Source organism: Sorex fumeus, unplaced genomic scaffold (genome assembly GCF_029834395.1).
Source record: "Sorex fumeus unplaced genomic scaffold, SorFum_2.1 ptg000006l, whole genome shotgun sequence".
NCBI classification, from domain to species: Eukaryota; Metazoa; Chordata; class Mammalia; order Eulipotyphla; family Soricidae; genus Sorex; species Sorex fumeus.
In genome coordinates this window covers 13,387,345-13,413,935 of record NW_026606063.1, presented here as the reverse complement: position 1 = coordinate 13,413,935, position 26,591 = coordinate 13,387,345, and the positions used below count along the sequence as shown (strand labels likewise).

General features: G+C 55.3%; 1 protein-coding gene across 1 annotated transcript in view; it reads left to right on the top strand.

Moving 5' to 3' along the window:
* The window catches only part of KLHL29 (kelch like family member 29), a 257,496-nt gene that overhangs the window by 160,943 nt on the left and 69,962 nt on the right, over positions 1-26,591 (top strand). The gene's annotated exons all lie outside the window — the stretch shown is intronic.

Sequence of the window (26,591 nt, the reverse complement as noted above, 5' to 3'; positions counted from 1 at the left end):
AGGAAGCTTCATTTAGGAAGGGGTGGGCTGGGGAAGGTATGAGGGGTGACTCCCTTAGCAAAGGTTCAGGAGTCAAACTGGACCAGATTCACCCCAGAAACTCGGGTCACACACACACACACACACACACACACACACACACACACACACACACACACATACACACACGTCAGCCCTCTGGGAACTTTGCAACCTGTGGGCCTGCTCACCCCTCCCTGGAGTGACAATTGCTGTCAGGATGTTGGGCTGCGCTGCCCTCACAGGTGGTCACAGCGTGCTGGGTCCAGCTGTCTGGGTGGGGAAGGCCACCCAGTGATGGTCCTGCTGGTCTTCCAGAACCCTCCTTGTACTGTGACCCGAGGCTATGTGGCCTGTTCTGGATGCCAGTTGGATAACACAGATTCCTGGTGAGGCGTGAGGCACTAGGGGAGCCTCCCCAGATGTACCAGCCACACACATAGACTTACACAATCACATACACGCTCACATACACATATACTCAAACACGCATGCACCCACATACTCACACATTCACTCGCACTCACACACATATACAAATACATATTCACACGCAAACACATACTCAGGTGCTCAAACACTCAGACACGCTCACACACACACACACACACACACACATATCCTCACACTCATACACCCACACACACTCATATATATATATATATTTACATATTCACTGGTGCCCGCTCGAGCAAATTGATGAACAACAGGAGGACAGTGCTACTTAGACACATTCACACACACTCACACTCATGTTTCACACACACACTCATGTACACACTCACATACCCATATACCTGCACAATCATACATGGTGCACACAGCATACACACAATACACACACACACAGAATACGCATCCACGTCACACACACCGTGTGCACACACCCTCATTGTCCTGCTCTAGAACCTTCCAGATGGAGGCTCCCTGAGCACAAGGCAAGGTGCAGTGGCCATGCTGCCCCTCGGTGTTGAGGGCCAGGAGAGCCAGAATCTCACGGTACTGAGAAGCAGGCAGCCTGCCGGCTCTCTGCACCCCCAGTGCGGGGAGGCCCTAGCATCCTTGCATTTTCCACCTCTCTGCCACCTAACTAATGGCATACTCAGAAATTCCTGCAAGAAAAAATGGGGAGATTAGGGGGAAGGTGGGAAAACCTCTTCGGCCAAAGACTCTGAGTTGGCAGCGTTGAGTTACGTGGCACCGTGGCCAGAAGCTGCAAGCCCCAGAGTGTCGCGGAACTGGGGTCCACCCTGGCCTCTGCCACTGGATCCAGTGTGTCTCTGAGTCTCGGTTTCATTCCTGAAAATGGGAAAAGCACCGGAGATGTTACGAGCACCAGCTAAAATAACGTGTAGCACTGTAGCACTGTCCTCCCATTGTTCATCAATTTACTCGAGCGGGCACCAGTAACATCTCCATTGTGAGACTTGTTGTTACTGTATTTGACACATCGAATACATCATGGGGAGCTTGCCAGGCGTAAATGGCATTTGTCTTTTATGAAACGTGCAATGCAAGTTCATTTGGTGAAGTTAAATCAACGAGTACGTCCTACACCGCAGACATTCATTTGGGCTGTCGGCTCCCCTCCCCTCACTCCGGGACCAGGCAGCGCAGGGCTGGGCGAGGGGTCCCAGCCAGACACGTGGCTCCAAGGGCAGACTGGGAATGCGAACCCGATGGGAAGGGAAGGCAGCACCCGCCACCACCGCTATCCCTACCGCCACTGCCGCTATGCCAAACACACGTTTCTGTCAACCTGCTTGACTCGGCAGCAGGAAAGAGAACGCTTCCTGACTGTCCTGTTCCTGAAAGAATGGCTTTGCGGCGAGCCCCCAGGGGTGTCCGTGAAATGGATGGTGCTTGTTTTCCTTGCAGCCAACAGCACTCAGGCGGCAACCCCCACCCCCTGCTCCTTCACTCCTTGGCTCCCAACCCTGAAAAATGAATCTGGGCTGAGGAGAAGCTTGATCTGTGGCCCGGGCCAGGGAGACGGCAGGGCCTGTGTGAGCCACCCCATCCCAGCCTGAGCCCCTAAGGCAGATGTCTGTCACCGCAAGTCACCTGGGTCGAAGTCTCCCCATGGGGCGGGGAGGAGGACCCCCCCCACAAATGTTCCCCCGGGGCACGTGGTTCTGGATTTCTCTGGAGATGGTGTGAGTCACTGGTGGCCTCCCTCGGTAGGGTGGACCCACCCCTCTGTGATTCCAGGGCTCCAGGAGTGGGAGGGGGGTGCTTTGGCTCAGTTACAGACTGAGAAGCATCCCCCGTTTCTTGTCCTCTACTGGGGCATCAGAGAACCCTGGGTGGGCTCCAGGGAAGAATGACTCAGACCCCCACGTGGGGAGTTTCCAGGCTCGTGCGAATTATCCATAAACCTGACTCGACCTCTCAGGCACTGAAGGGAGGCAACGTGTGTGTGTGCACCATGTGTTTGTATGAGGGTGTGTTTGTATGTGAGAGCATGTGTTGTAGGTGAGAGTGTGCGTGTGTGTGTGTGTATAAGAGTGTGTGTGGATCCGTGAGAATGTGTGTATATGAGAGAGTATGTGTGTGTGAAGGAGAGTGTGTGTATATGTGTGAGAGTGAGGGATGGAGAATGGAGACTTGAGTGTGTGAGAGTGTACATGTGTGAGTATAGGTGAAGAATGTAAGTATGTGTGCTTGCATGCATGCATATGTGTGTGAGTGTGTATCTGTGTTTGTGTGTGTGTGAATGTATGTGTGTCTCTGTGTGTCAGTGTATGTCTCTGTGCGTGTTTGTGTGTCTGTGTGGATGTGTGTGTCTATGTGAGTATATCTGTGTGTGTCTGTGTGCATGTCTGTGTTGTGTGTCTGTGTGTAGATGTGTGTGTCTATGTGTGGATGTGTGTGTATCTGTGTGTGAGTGCATGTATGTCTGTGTCTGTGTGTGTGTCTGTGTGACTGTATATGGATGTGTGTGGATGTGTGTGTCTGTGTGTGCGTGCATGTATGTCTGTGCCTGTGTATGTATCTGTGTGTGTGGTCTGTCTGTCTGTATGTGTATGTGTGTGCCTGTGTGTGTGTGTGTGTGTGTGTGTGTGTGTGTACATCGAGCTAATGGGTTTCACCTGCACTTTAAGCAGTGGCTGTGCCTGGTCACATGTTCATTGACTTAGGACCTCTCTGCCAGTTATGATTCGTGCCCAGACTCGAAAATGGCATCACCTCCATAACCCCCGTTTCCATGCCTCCAACTTGGGGAGATGACTGGCTCAAACGTAAATATCTGGTAAAAGAGGCGAGACAAACAGAAGGCGGGGGTAAAGGGCGAACTGTGGTCGGGGTCATGGCAGCTGCAGAATCCCAAGGAAAGTTCTCGGCAGGAAGAAGGACCCTCAGCTCACCTCTTCCCCTCTCTCTGCCTCCCACCCCCACCTCTAGTGGTTTGAAGCCACCCCAGGACTGTGAGCTGCTGTTGGCCCTGAGCTGGGCTGATCTCTGTGGGATTCTCACTTGCCTGTGGTCAGCTGAGGGTGGCCGGGGGCCAGGGGCTGATCCCGGGCGACCTCTGCTCACGGCGCTCTGAGCCGACTTGCCCAGGGCGTCCCCATTCCCCTCCCAGTGGCCTCCCGTCCCCCTTCTGGCTAGCTCAAGCTCCCTCCCATGGTCACTTCAGGTTTCTGAGAGCTGCAGGGATGGGCATCACTGCCCATGGGCTTGTCTAGCCTCCCCTGGACAGAGCAGGCCAGAGGGCCAAGCAGGCAGAGAGCCCAGCCTTGAGAGAAGGTGCTGCCCCTCCCCCTTGTAGAGGGATGGCCGTGAACGCACTGGGGGCTATTGCCGCCATCTGCCCCTAGGGTTTCCTGACAGTTGCCACCCTCAGCTTGAGGCAGAAAAGGTGCTGGTAATAATGCTGACCCACGATGATGACGGTGGTGGTGTTGGTGGTGACTACGGCAGTCCACTGCATGCCTCTGTGGCTGGTTGGGAACCAACGTGACGCCTGTCTGGCTCACGCATACCTGGGTTGTTTTCCCTTCCAAGGGCAGCACTGCGTCCTGAGGGCTGGAAGGAGACACCCAGCCCACGAGGGATGACCCAGAAGACGGCGGGTGTGGCTGTACCCCAGGAACCTCGCCATTTGCATGATCTGGAGGTTCCAACACTGACCACCATGCCTGGGCCTCCATCCACACAGTCCCGCTGCCCGTCTGGGTTATTATTGAGAATGAGGAGCCACGAGGGACCACCTCATGGTGGACGTTGACCATAACGAGCTCCCCCGGGAGAGTCCATTTGGGGAGTCAGATTGCTACCGGAAGTCTGCGCTCGGCCGGAGCCAGGAGAGGGAGGCAGTTATGTGATACAGATGCTCCGTAGCCACAGACCCGGCAGCCTGATGACTCTTTCCCTAATAGGATCAGCCCCATGCATTTCCCCCAAAGCCCTTCGAAAGGCTCTGAAATTAAATTAGGTTTCCTGCAAACAGCATCATTCAAGATGAACATAAATCTACTTCTTATTCAGTTGTAATGGTTTTCCCAGTTTCATTTAATTACTCATGTTGCAATTAAACCTTTTTTTTTTTCTGGTTGCAAAAAGGGCAGTATTTTAGCTACATTCTTGGTGGAAATAGGCTTTGGAGAACTAGCCAGAGAGTCTCATCTCCATTCCGGACTTTGTATTTTTTTCTGGTAGGGAAAGTATGTTCTGGAATTTAAGCATCCGAATTACAGGTGAGCTTTCAGAACCCGACCCATTAGTTACCTGGGAACTGGCTTCAGTGCTAAAACTAACTTGAGATCAACAGGAAAAGGAGCACTCACTGCCCCTGGACCACTCACTCCCCATAAGAAGCTGGAAGGATGGAGATGTCTACCATTGTCCAGGCAGTCAGGAATGACGTGAGGGTGTCAGCTGAAGGACAGAGGTCTTTGTGGACTTTGATGATCCTGTGGAAGTCCTGTGTTCTCTCACACGCTCCCACTACAGTCACCCCCAAATTCTGGGGAGGATGCCCAGTAGCAAAGGGGTAACAGCATCCCGTGGGAAGATGAGGCTTTGGGGAGGTTCTGCAGGACTGGAGTCACTGGGGGCATTTCTGTGGTCAGTTTCCCCAGGACCCCCCCCCCCCCCCACCAGAGCCAGGGCTGAGGTGAAGCCTTAGTCTCACGAGGTAAATCTCTCAGCCTGGAGAGGAGAGTCTCTTGGCCTTTAATCCATGCACTCAGTTCAACTTGGGGCTCCTGGCCAGCCGCCCTGGAACAGGGCACCGAGACACATCTCTGGTTCAGCCATCACTGTCCTAGTCACTGTCGCCCTTAGACGTTCGTGAGTGCTCAGTACAAGCTGCAGGGTCAGCGTGTTCTTGCTTCTCGTGGCCATCATGTTCCCCAACTGTGCAAGGTGGGTGTGGGCTCTGTGGTGCTCCCTCTGTCCACTCTGTGAAGGTGTGAAGGTCCAGCTTCACCATGAGCCCAGGACGCTGTGACTGCTTCATGCCCTCTCAGCCTCTGCGGAAGCGGGGTGCAGGGGCACACAGGGCAGGAACAACCTGGGCTCAAAGGAAACCAGGAGTGACGAGAAAACAGTGGAGGCTGGAGGTTGGGTTAGGGTTAGGGCAGCGCGCCCCTCACAGGCCCTCGGCTGGCCACTGGCCACGCAACCCCCGGGACCGCGGCCACGGCCTCAGCCCCGTCATCTGCTCCTGAGTCAGGAAGAGGCCGGGGGTGTTTATCTTGTCCCCCCTACAGTATTAGGCTGGGGAGAGGATATTGGGAGGATATATTGTGCCCATAATTCATACTAATGGGAATTCAATAGTGGCGACTTGTCATCTGTGGGGGATGGAGGGAAGATTGTGAATATGGCTTTCGGAGGCATTAAAGAGACGCTGTAGATTGGATTCTGCCGCCGCGCCCCGCCGCGTCCCTTGTGAATAGTTGAGGGGGAAAGTGATGCTGAGAGTTGGGGATTCTCCATTCCAGAGCTCCCAGCGGTCCCCTCCCCAGGCTGCCGAGGTTCCTGTGACGTGAGAGAGTTCCAGGTTCTGGGGAATGTGTCTGCGGCAGCTGGGACACCGGGAATGTGCATTGTGCTTCCGTGGAGACGCCTTTTCACAGAAATTAGGGGCCGCCACAGCCAGTGTTACCTACACAGGCTCTGCTTCAAAGCCTTCCCCCATATCCCCAAGCCCCCAGAACTCTGGCTTCTCATAGAGGGCCCAGGTGGGTTCTGGGGTGTCCCTGGGTCAACAGCTGTCACCTTGGGTTTGCCTGTGGCCAGGTCGCTGGTCTCGCATTGGGAGCTTCGGCCCAAGTCCCACACCCATCTCTGCTGGCGTCTTGTCCATCCCGAAGGCTCTCACTTCCAGTGTGCCTTGTTTAGCGCCGTCTCTTGGTGTCCCCCGCATAGCCCCAGTGAAAGACAAATTGGGGAGCTGGGTGGGGGGTGTCCTAGGGTTGGCTGTGCTTCTGTCTTTCATGATCAGAATCAAAAATTTGACTCTAGCCAAGAACCAACTGCCCCCAGGGGCCATCTAGAAGGTGCCTTGAAGAGGAAAGGGACGGGCCTGTCGTGTTTGATTTTGTAATGCTGCTGACCCTCTCCTGACCAACATCCCCCAGGGGTGGCTGGAGAAACTCACCTATGGCCTTGCGGGCAGTTCTGATGCAGCTGGTTAGTGACATCCATGACCCCCTTGTCATTAGAGGGGCAGTACCAGGACTTCCCAGTGCATCTGTGTGGATAATAGGCTGGAGGCCCAGGGGAGAGGAGAGACTGTTTTTTCTTGATAAATTGGGGTGTTAACACCATCTAACTATTGAACACTGGGGAGATTTGCTCCAAGCACTTCCCGCCATGTCGGGTAAGTGCTGCATCTCCATTGTCCCCCTTTCTGCGGATCCCTGTGTCCTGGAGAAACAAGGTCCCATCTCCATATTTTGCGCTGCTGGGATCTCACAGTTGCCTGCCCCGGGCTCAGGGAGGTCGTGAGGGATTCCCAGACTCACTGGAGAAGAGCCCCAGGGACAGAAATCTGCTGTCGCTGAAAGCCAGCTCTGTTCTTCTGACGCATCTCTTCCGCTCTCCCATAGTCTCGCATTTTAGAGGTGCCCCGGGACTGCCGTCCATTCTGGGGGTGGCATCTCTCTGGCTACGGTCCAGAGCCCACCGTCAATACAGACTGAAAGGCACGAGGCTCCTCACCCAGCCACGGGACCCCAGAGAAGGCATTTGCCAAGCCGACTCTGTGTCCTCATGAGACAGGACTCGGCCCCAGCTTTTGACAGTCTCAGATCCAGACCTCCACCATCCTGGGTTCCAAACCCATTTCTTGTTGGATTTTGTGGAAATAGTGGTGGTTTTGTTGTTGTTATTATTCTTTTATCTTGTTCTGCTTTTTGTATTTTAAATTGAAGCACCAGGAGATAGAGCATTACAAAGCTGTTCGTGTTCAGGTTTCAGTCATACAGTGTTCCAACATCCATCCCTCCACTACTGTACATTTCCCAGCACCATTGTCCTCAGTTTCTCTCCCACCACCCCTCTGAGAGGCAAGCACCTCTATCCTCTCTCTTTTTCTCTCCCTCTTTCTCTCTCTCTCTTCTCTCTCTTGTCTCGTCTCTCTCCTCCTCTAATCTCTCCTCTCTCTCTCTCTCTCTCTCTCTCTCTCTCTCTCTCTCTCTCTCTCTCTCCCCCCCCCCTTTTTTGGGCATTATGGCTTGCAGTACAGATACTGAAAGTTTAAAAGGCATATCCCTTTACCTGCTTTCATCAACCCTCAGTTCTTGTCCAGAGTGATCGTTTCCAACTTTGTCCTGCTTTTTTTTGAATGTTCCCCTGTATGTTCCCCTGTTTTCTTGTTGTTTTGGAGGGACAGGCTGCTGCAGGCCCAGAGCTTGCCGTGTTATATCTCAGTGTTTACAGACACCCCTCCTATGAAGTCTACACGTACCCCATTTCACACTTTGGGAAACTGAGTTTCAGGGTCTGGGGAACTGGCCAGTAGTGTAGCCCTTGAAATTTGAAGTCAAGTCTCTCTTACTTCCAACTTCCTGCCTCTGACTCCTAGTTGTTTTGCCTGGACGTCTTTCCTTTGAGATCAGCCACAGCCTCAGGTGTAAATGTGCAGAACTCAGCTCCATATTCTCGGTCTGTAGCCTGCAGCTGCCAGCTCACCTGGCTCGGGCTGGGCCCACAAGCCCCAGCGGTGCCTCCAGCTGGCCTCTCCCCTCGACCCTCCTTCCTGGAGGCCTCCTCCTGCTATGGCCTCAGTCTGTCCACCTCCTTCCAGTTCCTCACCCACTGCTCTGGGCCCCGGCTCCTTGAACTCTGAGTCATGACCCCATCTGGCGTCCTGTCACTGAATGTGGGGTTATTGACAATTTTGTCTTAAAATTAACTTACAAATTATTATCAGTACGCCCGGCAAGCTACCAAGAGTATCCCACCCGCACGGCAGAGCCTGGCAAGCTCCCCGTGGCATATTCGATATGCCAAAAGCAGTAACAACAAATCTCACAATGAAGACATTACTGGGGCCCGCAAATCAATGAATAACGGGAGGACAGTGCTACAGTGCTGTGCTACATAATTTATATAGGTGCCTTTTTTTACATACCCAGGGTCACATAAAATTTTCTATGGTTCAACCGATCCTAGATTGAATCTCTGGCACCATATGGAATCCCCTGAGCACAGAATCAGGAGTCAGCCCTTAGCACAGTTGGGTGTAAAATCCACCCACCCCCCCAAAAAAATAGGGCTGGAGCGATAGTACAATGGGAGGGCACTTGCCTTGCACACGGCAGATCTGGATTCGATCTTTGGTACCCCATATAGTCCCCCGAGCCAACCAGCCCTGAACACAGCTAGGAGTAAGCCTGAGCACCACCAGGTGTGGCCCCCAAACCTTAAAAAAAAATTTCGTTTTAATTAAAAATAAAATAAATAAAACCATGACCCCTTTCTTGCTTGTAGGATTGCCAAGCCAGATATTTTTTTAAATGAAATGTCTTGGATAAAAAGGGCTGATGAGTGCAAACCAGCTCGAGACCAGAGCACCGTCAGCTCTCCCCAGGGGTCCAGAGACAGCCCCCCCGCCCGCATCTCCTGCCTCCAGTACCCCACTCTCTCCCCTGCTGTCTGCCCTCACTGCCAGGCTGGTCTTGTCACTTGTCACACTTTAAAAAGAAAAGTGCAGTTAGTTAACCCAAACTTTCCCGAAGATGGGTAGGGGCTGCCTTCCTGCACACACACCTCCCCATGCCTGTCACCTCTCACCTCTGCTCCGCCTCCGCCACTCCCCGTTCCGTTTTTCACACATCTAGCACAGCGGGTAGAGCGTCTGCCTTGCAGGCCGACCCAGGTTCGATTCCTCTGCCCCTCTCGGAGACCCCGCCAAGCTACCGAGAGTATCTCGCCCGCATGGCAGAGCCTGGCAAGCTCCCCGTGATGTATTCGATATGCCAAACACAGTAACAACAAGTCTCACAATGGAGACGTTACGGGCCCGCTCGAGAAAATCGATTAACAACGGGAGGACAGTGACCAAACACACCACAAACACCTACTCAACGCAGGATCAGCTGATGGGAGCTTGGCCCAGAGGGCAGGAGGCGTAGCTCCTGTCCCCAGCAGGCTGTCGAACCATCCTGGGGCCTCACCTTTCCCCATCTGTACAGTGGGGATAACAGCACTTCCCTCCAGTCACTCTCTCTGCATCAGGAAAATTCCAGGCTGTGGCGGGAAATCTGACCCATCACTAGGCAAACAGGAAGTGCTTTAGACATTGGGGATGGTGGAGATGGTCACTGACATCAGACTTAGGTTCTGAAGAGCCATTTCTGAGCTGCTTTTTCCAAGAAACAGGCTCTCCCCTGAGAAGTAGAAAGTGTGATCTTTAAGTCACAGAGTCTTGCTGCTTTCTCCCGGGTTCTCCTGAAGGAATCAGGTGTCCCTTGCCTTGGGGCACAGCTGGACTGAAGCTCTGGCATGTGGCCAGTTCTGCATGGTGTCCAGCACCCACTTGCCTTCCTCCCTGGAGCCCTGGTTGCAACATTTATTCATCCCTCACATGTGCACACAGAGGTGGTCCTAGGGACCCTGCAAGTAGGTCAGATTCAGTATCGGAAAATAACGCGGGGTCTATCCCTCCTGGCATCCCACTGGTGGCAAAGCAGATACCATGCCACTGGTCATCCCAGGCCACCTTACATGTGCCCCTTTGCTCAGCCCAGTAGTCATGCAGCAGCGCAGGCGTCTGCCTCCAGAACCAACAGCCATTGCGTGGCTGGAACTCTGGGGACTTTAGGGACACTTGGCCTTCAGTGGCTGCTGCCCCAGCCTCGCCTCCCCTGGGTCATACTGTCACACCAGAGTTGGGAACCAGTGGCCGTGCTGGTGGGGGGTAAGCCCAGTCCCCCCAGGCTCTCTCTACCTCTGGTACTTTGTACCTAGGGGCGGGTCACAGCTCCAGGAAGAAGAATCTTTACTGACTGGGGCTGCCGCTGTTTTATGAGGCTGTGGTTTATGGTTTTCAAACATTTTAATTAGTTTCATTTTTTAATAGAAGTGCCCCCTGATGCTTCTCTCAGGAAGGGCACAGATCTGAAAATCTGGGAAATAAAGTACGGGAATGACAGATTGGCTATTAAAGCATCACACTCAGATGTGTTATTATTATTATTCTTATTTAACATTTCTAAGCACAGACCTGGCACGAAGAGCTGGGGTGCAGCCGCCATGCTGCAGCCCTGCAGGTCTGTACTGTACCCCCAAACCCACCCCCCAGGAGCTCAGGTCTGGAATTGGGCTTGTAACCCAGCTGTTGGACCAGCCCTGCAGACGGGGGTCAGCGTTGGGGCTGGCCGTGGATTCATTCTGCAACCTCTCAGAAGGGGAGGCTATACTGCAGGCCATTCCCCTGGAGAAACACACCTCCCTCTCTGACGTGTGTGTGTGTGTGTGTGTGTGTGTGTGTGTGTGTGTAGCAGTGGGGTGAGGGGTAACTGGGGTCACCCATTGGGATTCATGTTATTTGTTCATGAATAGATGCATCCATTGGGCCCGTTTCTTTGGAGGAGTTATGTGACCTAAACAAACATATCATGTTCTTGGAAGCCTTGGCACCATGTCGCCAAGTTTTCACAGTGTTGGAGTGTGTCCTCAGGCATGGCTGGGGAGGAGCATGGGGACAGCAAAGCCCCGAGCAGCAGCACTTGGCGGAGAAAGTTGCATTCGGCCCTCAACCGGGAGAGTGAGCGCCAGGCTCTGGTCTTGCGCTGGGCTGGTGGGAGAGAGACACACTTGTCAGGATAAAGGGAGGGGGGAGGGAGTGGTGCAGGGGGGTCCCCTGGGGAAGGCAGAATGGGTGAACGATGGTCTCCTAGCTTCACCCACCAGAGACAGCTCCCGAGAACCTCCGGTGCCTGCAAAGGTCAGGGCGGCTCCCCGAGGCGTGGGGCGAGCATGGCAGTGGCCGGGCCTCTGCAGCAGATAGATTACGGAGGTGGAATCCTGTACTGAAAGATTCTTGGAGTCCGGCGGCCCCAGTGGCAGCTCACCGCTACCAGGAGATTTATGTGACAAGATTATCGATGGCATTAGGCACATTTAGAGGAGAGGATTATACCTGCTTCTGGGTCAGTTCCGTGCCACCAGGCCCCGGCCTGCTGACAGATGTTCGCTCCAGTGCACGAAGGTGAAGCCAGCTGCCTGCCCAGAGATGGGACCGGGGCATTGCGGGCTGCGTTCAAATCCAGGGCGGGAGCCGGTGTGAGTCTCTGACAGCTCTGAGGAAAGTCCACCTTGCTCCTGCTCCTCGACCACCCCTTCCCACTCTTGGCGGCTTCCCCAGATCTTGATCTTTGCTTGTGAAGCTTGGGTCCAAGAGTGAGGAGGCTCTGAGAGTCGGGAGTGTGTGGAACACCCCCCCAACACACACAGCCACTTCCCAGAAGTGATGTCCACATAGTAGCAAGACGCTGCTAGGAAGACGACGCTGCTCTGCCGTGGCCCTGCCCCAGGAGAGTTTCAAAGCAGCATCAGAGGCTCTGGAGAGCTTGAGGCAGACAGACTTCCCAGATGACCTCTAGCTGGCAGAGGCGGGTCTGAAGGAAGTGACCATCTCTCTCCTCCCCACATCACATAAGCAACCTGAGGGGGCCGTTGTCAAACCTACTGCTGATAGAATAGCCCCCTGCCATCGGCAAAGGCTAAGCCTGGAGCCAGGCTGGAGTACACCCCAGGGCTCCCTCGCATCATCTGGGAAGGCTGTCCCGGGAAGTGTCTGGCAGTCTTGACATTGGAAGCAGAGCTACAATTAAACGTGGCCTCAGAAAATACCACCTTCTTAAAGGAGCTGAAAAAGTGTAGAGCGCAGGGCGTGTGCCTCACACCCGGCTGATCCAGTTCCATCCCTGGCACCCTGTATGGTCCCCCGACCCCCTCCCTCCCCCAGGAGTGAGCCCTGAGCTCAGAACCAGGAGTAAGCCCTGAGCATCACTGGGTGTGGCCCCAACCAAACTAATAACTACATTGTAGCACTGTAGCACTCACTGTTGTCCCATTGTTCATTGATTTGCTCCAGCGGGCACCAGTAGCATCTCCATTGTGAAACTTGTTACTGTTTTGGATATATTGAATACACCACAGGGAGCTTGCCAGGCTCTGCCATATGGGCGGGATACTCGCCGTAGCTCTCCGGGCTCTCCGAGAGGGGCGGAAGAATTTGAACCCGGGTCGGCTGCATGCAAGGCAAACGCCCTACCTGCTGTACTATTGCTCCAGTTCAACTAACAACTACCAAGGTAATAATTATAATTCACGGTCATGGTCCTGCCGTTGATCGTCGATTTGCTCGAGCGGGCCCAGTAACGTCTCCATTGGAGACTTTGTTGTTACTGTGTTTGGCATATAGAATACATCACGGGGAGCTTGCCAGGCTCTGCCGTGCGGGCGAGATACTCTCGGTAACTTGCTGGGCTCTCCGAGAGGGGCGGAGGAATCGAACTCAGGTCAGCCATGTTGGCTGCGTGTAAGGTAAACGCCTTACCGCTGTGCTATAGCTCCAGCCCAATAATAATAATAATAATGGTGGTGGTGGTGATGAAAAAGATACAAATAGAGCCACAAGAGTGATCCCCGCCCCCACACATTTGGTGTCCTGATCTCCACCCCAAATGATCCCTGACGGCGGAGTTGGGAGTAAGCCCCAAGCACCGCTGGGGATGGCCCAACCCCGCCCCACTGAAAACAATAAACAATTTGAAAATGAAATAAGCGACAAAGCATGAAATCCAAGGTCTGTTTCACAGTTCCCTCCCCTACCTGTCACAGTTGTCATCATGGTCGCCTCTGACATCCTTGCTGTGATCATCGTCGCTGCAGTGACGCTCCCTCCGGGACCTCAAGGCTATTAGCGTGGGTCACCCGTGGCTGCTCACACACTCACTCGGCTGCCCGGGATCCCAAGGGGCAAAGCTGTCGGGACCACAAGGGGCATATGTGGTGGCACCAGGGATTGGACCCAAGACATGTTGGCAAAGCACTGTCCCTCCCTGCCCTCCCCCCACAAACCCTGCCGCTTCCAAAGGCGCCATTCAGGGGCATTTCAAGCCTTCCCAGGGTCTCTTAGCCCCAGGACATTTTCAGCCCCAGCCCCCTGAAAGAAAGCTGCTTGGGCCAGCCGCCTCTACCCCGCTCCCCAAGTCCCTCCAGGCTGCAGTGCGGGGCCCAGGGCGGGCAGACAAAGAAAGTCAGGACCAGGAACCCCTCCCCCCGAGGGCAGATGGCATCAGGGATGGGCCTCAGGCACAGGAGCCAGCCGCTTGCCAGCCCCAAGAGTCACACACACACCCTTCAGGGGGATTAGGGTGGGGCAGGGGATAGTTCATCCTTTTGGCACTGGAGGAGGGAGCCGGGACAGGGTGGGGTGCCCCCTTCCAGGCCTCAGCATACACCCCGCTGGGCTTTTTGTCTCCCCTACACTCCCTCTGGGACCTCAGTGCTCCGCTGGCAGTCGTCACCGTTTGTGGGACCCAGGGATCTCCAAGCCAGTCCCCCTGTCACTGGCGAGTCCCTACTGCTGCTGGGGGCAGACCACCCTGGTGTCCGTCCCTCAGAGCCCTGTGCAAGAAGCACCCCCAGAGAAGGAAGACAGGAGACCCCGGTCCCACCTGCCCGTCCCTGGTGAATGGCAGCAGCTCCGTGTGGGCTCTGCTCTCCTCTCCTTGTTTCCTGCAGACCCTTGTTTCCGGTTGGCATGTCTGCGGTGCCACCTTGCACCTATGCTGCCCCGTATGGCATCCCTGCAGTCCCCCTGCTAATAACACCGGGTGGAGCAAGACCCTGAGAATCGATTGTTGGGGGGGTTGGGGGCTGGGAGGCTTTGGCGGGGTGGGTGTTTTGGGGGCCACACCTCGAGATGCTCAGGGCTTACTCGTCTCTTGGCTCTGCATGCACTAATTATACCTAGCAGTGATCAGGGGACCAAATGGGGTGCCGGGGCTCGAACCCAAGTCGGCCTCCGCCTGCAAAACAAGTGCGCAGCACCCCCGAGACGTGGTCGTTTGGCCTGAAGGGATGCACTGCTCTCGTGCCTGCACAGGGAAACGCCAGCCGCTTCCCAGGAGGGCAGACTCCCACCCCACCCCCAACCCGGTCCCCCTCAGCTCATCAAAGAAGGGACAGATGACAGCGTCCCTTTGTCACTCCATGGCAGAGAACCAGTGGCCGTGTTCACAGTGAGGCAGCTCCGGGGCTCCATGAATGTTTTAGAATGTTTATGGGCTGGTTTCTAACCCAGTGGGGGGGGTCCTCCTCCGTGGACGTGTCCCCCCATATTCCCGAGTTTTGGGAAGACTATCTATCCCCCCATCATCTTCTTTCTTCTCCTTGAAACTGCCAGCCAGGCTGTCTGTCGTCAGTCCAGGGATGATGGTTTGTCTGTGCAGGCCCCCTCATGCTTGTGTCGCCCCGAATACCGACAGAACCTGCAGGGATGAGGTGGAGGGGCTCATGGGGTCTGGCTGTGCCCCATATTCTGGCCTCTCACCAGTGCCTGCGCCCCCAACCTTACTGTCCCCTGAGTCTCCTCTGTAACCCACCAAGGTCCCTCAGTCTGCAAAGAAGCCCCTAAGGGTTTTGCCAGCCTGTGTTCTGGGCTTGACCTGGGTCCTCTGTCAGAACCCAGCGGGAAGACTAGGGGCTCTCCACTGGAAAGTTCAGGAGTGACCTTGAAGCTGGACACAGGAGAGCCAATGGGGACACTGGGTTAGAGGCTAAGGGGACTCAGCTCTACCCAGAGGGAGCAGCCCCTGGTCACAGCGTTGTGGACTTCTGTACTTTCTTACCAGCTTCAGTGCACCCTTGTTTTTTGTTTTTTGTTGTTGGTTTTTTTTTACTTTTTTGGAGTCACACCAGTGATGATCAGAGGTTACTACTGGCTCTGCACTTAGGAGTTACTGCTGGCAGTGCTCAGGGGACCATATGGAAGGCTGGGCATGCAAGGCAAATGCCCTACCCGCTGTGCTATCGCTCTAGCCCCAGGGTACCCCCTTTCTCCAGCTGCTGGAGCTAGCTCCAGGGGCAGCCCCTGATGACCTCCAGCACCTTCCCACCCCTTCCAAGACACTGGAACCCCTACATACACACGCACGTGCGCGCGCACGCACACACACACACACACACACGCAGGTCCATCTTCCTTCCCTCCAACTCCCTCCACATGGCCACTTCTGGGGCCCCCTCTGTCCTATTGGGGACACCAGCTGTGAGCACGGGGCTGGGTTTAGAGGCACAACTGACCCCATGATCCTCTGCTGAGCTGAGTGCGGGTAACAGCGCCTCCCTTTAGTGTGGGCACTGGGGCATAACCAGTCAACCAATCCCTGCTTGGTTTCTGGGACACATCCTGTGGTGCTCAGGGCTGACTCCAGATTCGGTACTTAGAGATAAATCCTGGCAGGGCTCAGGGAACCATATGTAGTGCCCAGGGATTGAACCTGGGTCGGCCACATGCAAGACAAGCACCCTAGCAATAGACAAGTACTATTGCTCTGGCCCTTCAAATTTCTTTGTATCATTATTTAGACCCTGAAGCTATAATAGTGGTAACGTCTGTTGTTCTGATAGACAAAGTTCCCACCAAAGTGCCCAGACGAACCACAGCTGTCGTGAGTAAGAAAAAGGACTGATGGATCAGAAGGGGGCAGGAACATGAAAGGGGCCACACACACGCCCCCTAAGGTGGAGCAGAGCTGGGAGCTGCATGGTCCTGCCAAGGGGGCACCCTAACGTGGAATGGAGAAGTGCACCCCAGAGGTCAGCTGCACACCCACTGGCCCTGACCTTCTATTCATCACATGCTGGTTAGCGCTCTTTCTGGGGCCAGCCAGGGCTGAGTTTGGGGCTGGGAAGTGCCTGGGTCCCCTCCTCCAATATCCCAGCAGGATTCCTCGAGGGGTGCTATGGGAGGGCACCTGCCTGGAGCAGGGGGGGGCCCTCTCCCAAGTTTATGAATTCACACTCTCAGGCTGCACCTCAATTTGCAATTTTAATCAGCTCCCCCGGACTGTTTATGGGACAGCTGGGCAGGTTGGTCTCGTGGGGTGCAGAGACAAAGAGAAATGGTTCTGGGCCCAGCCTCTGCAACCCGGGAGGCCTCACCCCACATGCTCAGGTCAGGCCTGATGAGTTTTCAGGGCGGGGGCTAGGGGGATCCTCAACTCCAGCCTAGGAGACTGTCTCTATCTACTCAGCCGTGAGCACCGAGTGGGGCTTAGGGCATGACTCCATATCTCCCTCTTACCGGGCACCCGCTGTGCCCAAGACGGATGATGCCAGGCTGGAGGCATCTGTCCCTGCCACTTGGCCCCATAACTCTCGCTTAGGGATCTGTCCCCCTGCAGTGACATGCTCCCGACACCAGGAACTGCCTTCATCCTTCTCTCCCGGGCGCCGGGGGGAACGCTGGAGAGACGCATATTGATTTACTGGGATCAAATCCCACACATGGGGGGGCGGGGAGGAAGGCGAGGGCGGGCCCCTCCACGCGCTCCGAGCCACAGGAATGCAGGGAGGGCCCAGCCTGCGGGCTCGGGAAGGGAATATTGATCCTGCTGTTTGTTTTGCGAGTAGGCTGTCCCCACTGGGACGGCCAGCGTTAGTGCAGCTGAAATGGAAACTCCTCCAAGTGGGCTCTATTAATAGGCCAGTCCAGGCGCGTCTGGGCGCAGCAGGAGGGCAGGGGGCTGACCTGGGGTGACTCGGCCTCCCGCCCACTTGCCCACCTCCTCTGGGCCCTGCTCCACCACGCTGGAGACCAGCAAGCTGTGTCCACCCAGGTCGCCTTTGAAGTCCCGGCCAAATGGAGGGGCCCCAGGCTAGGTCCTGGAAGGGCCTCCTACAGCCCCAGGGTCAGCAGACAGAAGGCCCAGTGGGCACCAAGGGGAATCTGGCTTTTCCTTTACTGCTTCGGAGGAAAATCAGCATTGGGCACAGCAGGGGTTCCTCTGGGTGCTATGAGCTTGCAACAGACCAGAGCCCCCGGGATCCAGAATAACCTTCCAGGGGCCACTGAGGGGTCTTCCTGGTCTTTAAAGGGGGCTCCAGGACTGCAGTGCAGGCGGCCGTGGCTGGTGGGTGCGTGTGTTGGGAAGGAGAAGCACATGGGGCCCAGGTGGCACCCAGCTGGCCAGGCTGAGACATCTTCCTGGACACGGGTAGCAGGGCCGGGCAGCCAGTGTCCAGGCATTTCCCACTCAAGACACAAACAGAAACAGGGACACCCAAGGTCACACAGCGCCCATGGCTGGACCTCAGGACCTCTCTGTCTCTTTGCTCCCTTTTGGATCTCATCTCTTCTGGTCTTGGAAGCTCCTAATACAGTGCTCCGCTCTACCAACTGAGCTATCGAAGGGCTGTAGCACTAGCACAGGTTCAGTTGACCCAGGTTCAATTCCTCCATCCCTCTCGGAGAGCCCGGCAAGCTACCGAGAATATCTCACCCGCACGGCAAAGCCTGGCAAGCTATTCGATATGCCAAACACAGTAACAACAAGTCTCAAAATGGAGACGTTACTGGGCCCACTCGAACAAATCGATGAACAACGGGAGGACAGTGCTATAGTGCTCCTCTGTTCCCCAGGAGACAGGTCCATCCTTCACTCAGCCTTCAAGATCCCCTTCTAGAGTTTTCTGCCTCTTCCAAAATCTTGTTGTGAATTGTGGCTTTTCTGGAAGGTGCAAAACTGGGCAAGTCCTTTGGCTGTTTGTTCAGCCTCGGCCTGAGTGTTTTGTCCATTTCGTGTCCTCCATTCCCCCCTCCCCAGCAGCTGCCCCCAAATTGTTTCCTGCAGGTTTGGGGTTTTAGTTTTTGCTTCTACCCCTGCCAAAGTATGTGAGTTGATGTCCAACCCAGTCAAACTTGGAGCCTTTGGAGCAATAAATTCCACTGGACCCGGCATCCTGCCCAGGTTCTGTGTCTGAAGTGGAGGGGGGGGCAAGGGCATGCTGGGGTCCTCATCCACAGTGAGGTGCCAGTGAGTGCCCCCCTCACTGGGAAAACAGGCCGGGTTCTCTGCTCAGGGACCTGCTCGGGCCCTGCTTAGTCTCACAGTAGCCCCGCATCTGTCCCCACTTGGGAAGCAAGATGCAGAAAGACGTGGCCAGGGTCTGACCCATCCTTTCCTGCCAGGAAGTGCAGTGGGTGGTCTCCAAAGAGTGAGTGGGGGTTCGTTTCCCTGTCCCTGACACTCCCCATCTTCCCTGGATGCCGGCGATTCTGGGACCCCCTGAGACAACTGAGTGTGTATCCCTCATGCCCACGTTCCCTCCGGGCAGAGGGCCCCCCCAGACCTCTTAGGACGAGGAGTCACACTCACAATCAGCGGGGTCCAGAGGGCCTCCCCTATCTGCTGATCCTTGACCCCCACCCCAAACCCACACTCTGAAGCATCATCCGACTGTGTCCCCACCCAGCGAGGCTTCAGGGGTTGTTCTCCCCATTTAAAAGCCCCAGCCTGCAGCCGCCTGTGTGCAGTGAATGCTGAGGAAGGGATCCCCTCATTTTAAACAGAAGGAGGGTGCCGGGGTGTGTGAACCCCTGGGTCCGATCCCCAGCACCCACAAGACATGGCTTCTTAGCACATTTCGTGACCGGGAAACTGCGGGTACCATGTCCTCACGCACAGTGGAATCAACCAACGACTCAGCTATGAGAAAAAGAACCCTCTTGCGATGGTTCCCGTGAAGCCTGTGGGCACAGTGCTCAGTGAGTCGGAGGGAGAAGAACAAACACCAAAGAACAAATTCCGCTCATCTGCAGAGAACAAAGAATCCAGTCTTGGGGACAGACAATAGCCAGTGATCAAAGATGCCGCGAGTGTCCTTAGAGCTGAGAGAAGGGACCTAGGACAGACAGGGAGGATGCTTGCGCTCTGGTGGCAAACACACACGCACACACACACACACACACATACATATACACACACATATACACACATACATTCACACGCACACACCCACACCCATACACACACATACACACACACATATATGTAGAGGCCCCCTCCCCATTTTGCTCCTAGTTCTAGGGTCGGAACTCCTATTCTTTCCCTCCCACACACTTGGTGTGAGCACTTCTGCCTCAGTTTCCCTGCCTGTAGAACAACCATGTCCAAAGGCAGCAACTGGAAGTGGAGCCAAAGGGGAAAAACTCTTACCATATGACCAGTTCTCAATGTTTCTGTCCAGTGTGGTGTCTTGGGGCCCTGGACACCTCCTTGGGGGAATTGAGGGGCCAGACCACTGCAGGCTACGGGGAATGTCTGTGGTTTATGGTGAAGTCAGGTGCAGAGTGCCGGGCAGTGGGTGCATCTGGAACAACGGTCACGTTCCTGCATGCAGAGGGTCCCAAGCCTCCCCCAGAAGCTCTCCAGACCCCAGGAAGGTTTTTCCCTGGCTCCGAGCCCAGGGACTTGTCCGTTCCCCACATGATTAACGTCCCAGACACGTGGAGCCCACCCCTAGCCAGCAATGGGAACAGTCTTTGCTAACTTCTTTCTTTCTCTCCCGGGTAAACGCGTTCCAGCCACCCGACCCTGCTACAAGCACCCACCACCACCACCATCAACAACCCCCCTCCCACTCACCACCACCATCCACCAACCCCCAACCCACCCCCCCTCCACCTTCTGGAAGTTTTCTGGCCTCTCCTGCGTTCAGCCTCCAGGATTGAAATTCTTTCTCCCAGACTCCAGGAGGAATTGGGGGAACCAAAAAAGCAGGAAATTAATGTCCCAGCCTCCAGGCTCCACGCAGCATTAGGTGGAATTAAAGCAGAATAATGAACCGACACACGCACACACACACAATTCTGTTGTTCTTTGATTTTCCTTTCAAAATTCATGTAGCGCGCGCCCGCCCCATCCCACCCCATCGAGGCTGGAAGACTCGCTGGCGTCCTGAATGAATTTACATACCAAATGGGTTTTAATTTTATATTTTCGCTTAAGGTCAGGACATTTATTTATTATCATTATTTATTACTGAAGCACGAGTGGTTTTAATTATTTTAGTGTTCCTCCTACCAAGCGGCATGGCTGCTAGCTATGGAACATTTCCCGTTTCCGCTCACATCAATAATAGAGTTTTTAATTTCATGAAGATTTAGTATTCGTCTGCTTTGTAAATGAAAGTCATCACTTACCACAACAGAGACGAGTGTGGGGGGGGACATTCCGAGGGGCCCCTGCTGGGATCTTTTTTCCCACCTTGGTTCACTCACTGCACTCAGGTGAGAAAAAGGAACCGCAGAGGAAAGCGGAGAGGAGAGACCAGGGGTGCAAAGGAAGAAACGGGCAGGGCAGAGCACCCCTGACCTGTGAGATGCCGCCTGCTTGGAGTGTGGGTATCAGCCCCTTGCATGCCTCGGAACGGCCGCAGCCTGTGTGATGTTTCTGCCTCTAGCACGCTGGAGAGGACCAGGCGGTTTCTGCACCGGAAGTGAGATGCCGACTCTCACTCAGGTCACAGGTCAGATCTGAGTACGACTAACGAATTCCAGGGTGCAGATGCTTTCTCTGCTGCCAGACACCCTGGTTGCGCCGTGAGCTCCGGAGAGGACCCAGGCCCGAGCAGAGCTGGCTGGGGCTGGCAGGAGGAGGTGCACGGGGAGGGAAGGACCTGGGGAGGGCGGCGGTCACTGCTCCAGCCATCTTCCCCTGCTTCCGTCCCTGGCCTCTCCTCTCCAGCCTCCCCAAGGCAGCCCACACTCCCTCCAAAACTCGTCTTACTTGCTACTATCACGAGGACACCTTCCCCAGGTCCAGGGCCGCCAGCGTGACCATCTGGGGTGGCCAGGGCAAGGCTGAACCCTTTGCGGGTCAGCAGCAGGACTGCGGAACTGGGCAGGGCTGGCTGCTCTTGGCAGGGCAGCCTTCCACAGCAGGGCCCCAGGAACCAGCCCCTCCGCCTGACCACCTGGCATTGGGGATTTTCATTGGTTAAGACCAAATTGCCTTTGAATGGTCCCACCTGGTTCTATGGGGATTTTCTGGGATTCTCGTCCTGGCTCCAGTTGCCTCCGCCCCAGTGGCCCCGTGGCCATGTGCTTGGTCAGGGTGAGAAGGCAACAGGCCTCCTAACAGGTCTCACGTCAGCATGGAACCCTCATCTGGACGAACCAGGGGTCTCTTCACTGTCAGCAGGCCTGGCCCGCCCAGTCCTCCTCCTCCCTCCGCAGGCTGGGGGTGTGTGAGGGTGGACACACCTCTTCCCCCAGTTTTGCATGAAGCCTGGAGAGTCGGAGCCCCGAGCTGGGACTCGCTGCTTCTCTGGCTCTCACCAGACTGGGCGCTCGGACAGAGAAGGGCTGAATCCATTCAAGCCCGCACTCCATGGGGTATTATCTCCTCGGCTCAGCCCTTCACCCCATGGTCTTCAAGATGACGGCAGAGGCAGAGCCAGGCATGAAGAAGGTTAGGGAGCAAGCTCGGGTCACTGGGAGTCTGGCTTCTGGCAGCAGCAGATGTGGGGGCAGAGATGGAGGTGGACAGGCCAAGGTGCAGGGCCCAGCTTGGAGCATGCCAGCTGTCTGGCAGGAGTAGATGGGCCCCACCCGGAACCGGAAGAATGAGAGACAGAGAGGCTCAAGTGCCACCCTAGGGTTGGGACTTGAGGGCCAGAGAGATAGCCGAATGGGTGATCCCCATGCACCCCAGAATCCCCAAGCCCCTCGAGGGCTCCTCCTGGGCCATCCCCCACCCCACCCTCCAACCATGAGCCAATTCAGAGGAAGACTCAGGCTTCCCCAGGCGTCCCTCCCTCCCACATGCCCACCCCCAGACCCAGGGCCCTGTGCTGGGGCAGCTGCTTCTCTTGGCCCCAGGAGTGGACTTGGGCCACCTCTGGGTCTGGGCCCAGAGTGAGGTTCCTTCCTCTTGTGCGGGACACATAGTCCCCACGGGCATGGGTGGTGAGCACTTGAGGCCGTTCTTCAGTGCCCAGGGCATATTGGTTGGCACTCACAGAAGCTGCCAAATTCCCAGGCATGGGGAGGTGCCTTCCCTGGGCTCTGCAGTAAACCCGGCCAGACAGCCACACCCGTCCCTGTCTAAAGAGAAGATGACATTTGGAAAGTTCATCTGCCTGCACCTCTTACAAAGCAGGCTCTTGTCCAATGTCTCGAACGTGGGCTCATCTGAGTTCAAATTGTTGTACAAGATGTTGGGCCCCTGGTGTGGGCCTTGAGCGAAGATGCCACTGAAAGTGCCCATCACCATACAGCATGCCTCGCTCTGCCCTGGGGCTGGGCACACACCGCCCTGGCCCTGAGTGGTTGTGGTGTGTTCGAATTTCAGATCCCCAGTTGTGGAGAGACCCAGTCCACACACGATAATGCAAAAACAAAGGAACTTTATTACTAGCACAAACCATTTTGAGGGCCCAAATCTCATCCAACACAGTGGAGTCTTGATAAAGACCCCGACTCCAAATCACAAGCAGTTTAAATAGGGTTCATAGTTAAGAGCAGTTTATATACTGGTGTATTTTTAGCATGGGCCCTATTACAACAGTGGTCAGCAATTAGACAACGGTTAGTCACAGTTTCTAAGGAGGGTATAGTGACCCCTCATGACCGGCCAGACCCAACTGCCCAACTCCTTATCTCGGCGAATTACTCAACTGGGAGTTTACCAGAAACTGCAAATCCTGCTTTGGGGAAACAGAAACTGAGGCCTACTGGAGATTTAATGTTAACTGCAGCTTGTCATGGCATCAGCTTCGCCCTCACAGTTGCACGTACATTCCCTGGAGCACCACTTTCTGCCGTCACCCCACACACCCCCACAAACACCCAAAGAACCGACACCCCCATGAGAGACAGAGCAGAGGAGCAGGGGACAGCCGAGGGGCATAGAGTGCCCACGGGAGGCTTGGGCACTGAGGGAGGAGCAACAGAAGTCTGGGCCCGGTGACGGCAACTGCAGCCTCATGGGAAGGGGGGCGAAATGGGCTCCATCCTTCACGCCCGACCGAGGCCACGAGTTGCCCCCTGCGAGCAGCTCTCCAGCACGGCCATGGCACCAGATGCACAGAAACCAATCTCGTAATTATCCGGCTCTTGGTAGAAATCACTCTGGACTTAATTAGTAAAATATCAGAAATCCAAAATTGCATGGCCACTATTGTGGCCGCGCAACATCAAAAAAAAAAAAAGAAGAAGAAGCCTGAGCCATGGGTTGCTCGTTGCTCACAGGGTGGGCGCCCCCTTCCAGTGATGGGCGCATGTGCCTGCTCCCCCAGCAGCCAGTGTGGTAATCAGTCGGAGCACTCGGAACTGCAATGGCTACACTTCCAGGGGTGCCAGGGGTGGTCAAGCACCCTGGACTGGGGGGCATGAGAAAGCCAGGCCTGGCACAGAGCCCCTGGGGAGTGGCCGTGCCTCAGGCCAGCTTGCCGGGGATGGACGGCAGGAAGCCCCAGATGCCTCGGCAGCGTTCTTTCCTATTTAAGGCGCGTTGCTCACTGAAGCAGCCACCCCAGGGCAGGCGATGGCAAGGGACACTGCTTTTCTCCAGCACCGGGTGCAGTGTGTGCAGAGCGCACAGATGCCTCCGCTGATGGTCAGGACGCAGCTGCCCTTCCAGAGGTTTGTGTTCAAGGCCCAGTGTACTTCCTGGCTTTGCCCTGAGCAGGCCATCGGTTCCTGTGTCCTCCATGAAGGGGCCGGTGCACTAGGACCTGAATGCCCGCCAGGTAGCTTGGGCAATGCCGAGGAACACATCCAACAAGGCAGTCAGGCCCTGCCCCTGGGCAGTGGCCGGAAGAAGAGGCGGAGGGGAGTGTCTGTCCACCTCTCCGGTGGGTGCCAAGCCCAGCTGGCAGCCAGCTCGTCACTGTTTTCCACTGAATGAACATCAAATGCTCTTTTTGCATATACAAGCGTTTTTCTCTGTGTGTGTGCATACGCATGCACACGTACAACACACACACACCCCTTCTCACACACACACTCACAAACACACATACTCACAACACACCTTCACACACACACACACCCTCACATCCACCCAGCCTCACATACAGCCTTACACACACACACACACTCATACACACAAACACACATCCTTACATATACACACACACTCATACTCACAAAAACACACACACCCTTACACATACCCTTTACACACACACACACACACACACACAAACACACACACATGGAAAAGCAAGAAGAAAAGCTTCAAGAGCAGGGCCTCAGACTGTCCCAAGTAGCCAGGATGTTTTCGCCAGCGTTTTGTGCTGTAGAGACCAGGAATGTGTGTATTATGCTTCGGGAATTTTTTTGTTTATTTTTTTAAATGAGGGACAGGCTGGAGAGAGAGTACCAAGGCTAAGATACTTGCCTTGCTCAGACCCCAGCATAACATACCCCACCACACACACACTGCATGTAGTCCAAGCACTACCAGGAGTGGTCCCTGAGCACAGAGCCGGGTGTGGCCCCCAAAATGAAAACTAATACAAATGAGAATGGGATGATGACCTCAGCCCCGCTGCCACGTGCCTCTGAGTGACCTCCACGCCGGCCCACTAAAAGCTCAGCCTTGGTCCCCGCCACCTGACACCCTCTGGTTCGGCCTTGGGGACCCGTCTATGTGCCCCCGGAGGGGCCCTGCTGGCTGTGGCTGCAGGCGTCTTCCTGTTTGAATTGTGGGGCCAAGCAGGGAGGGAAGAGGGGCTTTGTCCCTGCCTTGGGCTGGAATGCACTCGGCCCAAGCTGGAGGTGGGTGACACAGAAATAATTGGAGGTGAGAGCTGGGAGGCCATTAAGAAACGTTTTTGACATAAAAATGTAGGCTGGTTCATAAAAGGTTGCGGTGACAATAGGTTACAGTGACAGCTTTTCAACAACTGTATAAGCCGCAGACGGAAGGGAATTCAGCGGAATGAACTGTGGCCGGCGCAGAGGACACAGACTCCTTTTATAGGCATAGATCTAAGGGAAGAATAAAGTTATCCAGACTGGCCCCTATTCAAGAACATTCCTGCTCAGGCAGCGAGAGCGGGGAAGGAGAAGAGACTTCCGATGCCGTGTTCCTCCACCCGGCAGGGCTCAGCTGGGGGTCCCTCTTCCCAGCTCATCTTCGCCTTCGGGGTCCTATACTCCTGGCCTTCTGAGAGCAGGGTGTGTTTCCTCCAGCTTAGCTGTGTGCAGTTTTGCCCTTTAAATAAAATCACCTTCTCTGACTCTGGGATGAGGCCTGTGGACCCGTCTTGGTAACAATGTCCCCGCCACAGAGAAGGGGGTGTCAGGAAGAACGGGGGTCCCACCCAGGCCAGAAGAGTCAAAGGGGCTGGCTGGCTCGTCCCAAACCTTCCCTCCCCTTGGCTCTCTGTCCTAAGATGATTCGCCTTTGACCCTTGCTCCATTTTCGCTTGACCACTGAGCATGTCAGTAGCCTCCGAGTTTGGAGAAGGTGCTGGGTGCCCTTGGGTCTGGCTCGAACCCTCCTTCTCATCACCCATGTAGGATCTGAGTATTGTTATTCCCATTTGACAGAGAGGAGAGTTGAGGTTTGAGGACGTGCATCAACAAATGACTCATGTTCAAATGGAAATTCTCGTTGGGCTCTGCCTGACCCCTGTCTTGTCCTCATGTCTGGATTCCTGGTCCCTGTCCACTGTCCTGGGTGAGCAGGGAACAGTCCCACTTGGGCATCCCACACAGGCACACCCTCCGAGACTGTCGGGAGGCTGATGAAGTGGTCCACGTGTCAGTCCTTGACTATCACCTGGGGTCTGAGCCCCACCAAGGCCTCTCGGGCCGTGTGAATTTCTACTGATAATTCGCTGATGGCAGTTTAAGACCAAACCATTTGCGACTGTCAGAGAACAGAGTGCAACCCCAAAAGAGGCCACCTGCTCTGCCCTGGGCAGGCAGACCCTCTGGGAAATCTCCTCGCACCCAGAGTGGGGCTTGCACCCAGCCAGGGCGCTCTGCCCCCGCCACCCCCACCCCCGCATCTAATCCTAATTTCCCTCCAAGTCCCGTGGTTCTGGAGCAAGAACCAGTCCATTTGGGGAAGACTATTACT